Here is a 3,165-nt window from a genome sequence, read left to right as displayed (position 1 = left end):
CTCCTGCCTCACATCTTCCTTCCGGGTTCCAGCAACTGGGTCTGCCTCGTTACGCATATCATGACAGATTTGTCGCGTTAAAAACGCATTAATCTGACATGCGCTTGACGCCGACAATTTTTTTGACGCATTAATCGCGGACTTTCTCATACGTGCCTTTCCATACCGCGCGCGGGCGTCCCGCCCTTTAGCTCACTGGCTGCTCTCACTAGATCACGGGCGGGTCTCCAACCTCCGAGCTGCGGATTAAAACCGGTTCGCGTCCAGTACCACGTCTGGTGGTACCGGCTCGCGCCCGGCGCCGCGTCCCGAGAGCTGCGGACCCCCGACGTTCCGAACAGCAAGCTCACCGGGGGACGTTTTAAATGTTCTGGAGGTTTAAGCGTGATCCAGCCCCAGCATAGTGGTCTGTCTGCCGGCATATTCATCGTGAGCTCCGCTGAACACGTCGCTGCATCGAGCTGCAGCCAGAGAACGCGGCGGCAGTAACAGACTGTCAATCTATCCACAGAGTATCCCGCTTTTCTCAGTCTTTAAGGTTTTAAAAAACAAAAGTTAATTGGAAATGATAAATCTCTATTTCATTTATTACTGTAGTTCAGCAGAGGAGGAAAAGATTTGGTCCTGACAAAAAATGAACATGAAAGTGTTATGGAAATTTTATTTTTGATGTGTTTTATTTTATTTTACTGAACGTTGATTGAAGTTTTGAATTTAAAATGCCCTTCACTTGCACTTGGGCTTTTGTTAGGCATTTTATGTTACAGCCTTTTATTGTTAAGAAAGTTTATCTCAATACAATGTTACAAAATAAAGTATTTCTGATGAAAACTATTAATTTTGTCATTCTTGTTTTCATAATTAATGTAGAACTGCTAAATTCCACGAACCACAATTTCTTTTCCATAAAAAAAGGCCACATGTAAATTTCCGATTAATCGCGAGTTAACTCTGGACAATGCGATTAATCGCGATTAAAAAAAATTAATCGCTTGACAGCTCTAGTTTATTCCCATGTGTATGTCTATTTACTGGATGGATGAAAATATTTGTAGTTAATCATCATTTATACCTTAATTTAGAACAGGAGATCAGAATCAACAAAACTGGAAAAAAAAAAACAAAGATTCAGATAAAAAGAAATTTTGTTTGTCATTTTAAACTTTTTTTTATCAATCTTCTGGTTCAGCAGTAACACGACATAAAAAGGATAAAATCACTGCTGTTTTGGATCATTTAACAACAGAATCTGAAAATTTTCTACACAGTTTTCTATCCTCAAAGTTCTTCAATATTTTACGTTCTAAGCATTACATATTGGTGGAGAGCTCGTATGAAAAACTTTTTTTTTTTTTTTCGCTGCAGAATCGGCTGATTCACGTTGATTACATCCGCCTTTCAGCAGCGTGAGGCTGTTTCTTCAGAATAAGCTGGAGTTTTGTTAATTGCGTCAAATGTTGAAGAGTTATCATAGTCAAAAGAATGTAAACACTGGAGCTAAAGCTCCGATGTTAAAGCTAATTCATTTTTTTCAGAAGTTATGTCTGTGAGCAGAACTTCAGTCTCAGTTTCTGAACAGAAAAAAGCTCTCGCTAGTTTTACTTTGAAAACCGGAAGCTTTACCGTCACGAATATATGTTTACTTCTGGTAGCAGTAACGCGGCTCTTTCGGCTTAGTTTTAGTTCGTAAACTTAAAATCATACATTAATCTGCATTTCAGAGCAAAATACATCGTCCCCAGATGATATTAGGATTTTACTACAATTTACTGCATTTATAATCAGCGATTTTGGACGTCGCAAATATTTGTACTCGGGAGCAGATCGCAAGTACCCGAGCACCCGGATACTCGTTAAAGCCCTAGTTTTATAATAGTTTCTGAAAATTTAATGATTAATGGATGGATCGTCATCCATCAGATTAATTATTTCATTCTTGGTCACTTTGATGTATGTGCTACTTTTTTGTCATTATTTTGTTGCTGTAGAATTTCAAGACATTTGAGTTTTTGTTCTAAATCAAATCAACTTTATTTATAAAAAGCGCTTCTCATGCTGATTAGTTCAAAGTGCTTTACAATTAAAAAACAGAGAATCACAAAAGTTCAAATAAAAACCAAACCCACGTTTCACTTCCCCCCTCCCCTACAATACCGCATACATCCCATGACCCCACACACAATGAATAGTTAAAAAAAAAACAAAAAAAAACTTCTAAGGAACATTTAGGCTTGGCTCTGCTGTGAGGAAACAGTATTTGGGCCCTGGCATAAAGGATCCCCACAGGAAACACTGAGGTTAAAATCACAATAAGAACAGGTTAATATCAAATAAATAAAATGAAAGATAAAATTAAATAGATAAAATAGATAAATACAAATGGAAATACAGAAATAATGTACAATATAAATTATAAAAAGAATAAGTCGAGTTATCTAAAAGCAGAATTAAAAAGGTGGGTCTTGAGTCTCTTCTTAAAAACCTCTACTGTCTCTGCGGCTCTGAGGCTCTCTGGCAGGCTGTTCCAGAGGTGAGGACCGTAATGGTAGAACGAAGCTTTACCATGTGTTTTGGTCCTCACCTTAGGAACAACTAACAGACCGGTGCCGGAGGACCTCAGGGTCCGCGAGGGTTCATACTTTAAAAGAAGATCACTTAAATAAGAAGGCCCAAGACCATAAAAACATTTGTAAACCATTAAGAGAACTTTAAAATCAACCCTGAAAAGCACAGGGAGAGAATGCAGCGATTCTAAAACTGGTCTAATGTGTTCCCGCCCCCTGGTCCTCGTCAGAACTCGTGCTGCTGAGTTCTGTAATAATTGTAAATTTGTAAGAGATTTTTTAGGTAAACCAGAGAGCAGGGCATTATAATAATCTGAACAACTAAATATAAAAGCATCAGCATCTCTGTGCTGGCATGAAAGAGGAATGGGCGGACGCTGGCAATATTTTTGAGATGATAAAATACTGTCTTAACGACCTTTTTGGTAACACTTTATAATAGGATTCCTTAACAAGCTTTCTTAACACATTAATAAGCATTATTAATGTTCTTATAAGAATGTAGCCACGAGGGGGCCCAAGCCAGGGTCTCATTGTGCCGGTCCCAAGCCCGGATAAATAAAGAGGGTTGTGTCAGGAAGGGCATCCGACGTAAAATCTT

This window comes from Oryzias melastigma, unplaced genomic scaffold, assembly GCF_002922805.2.
Source record: "Oryzias melastigma strain HK-1 unplaced genomic scaffold, ASM292280v2 sc00250, whole genome shotgun sequence".
Classification (NCBI taxonomy): domain Eukaryota; kingdom Metazoa; phylum Chordata; class Actinopteri; order Beloniformes; family Adrianichthyidae; genus Oryzias; species Oryzias melastigma.
The sequence above is the reverse complement of the archived record's forward strand: the minus strand, read 5'-3'. Positions refer to the sequence as shown.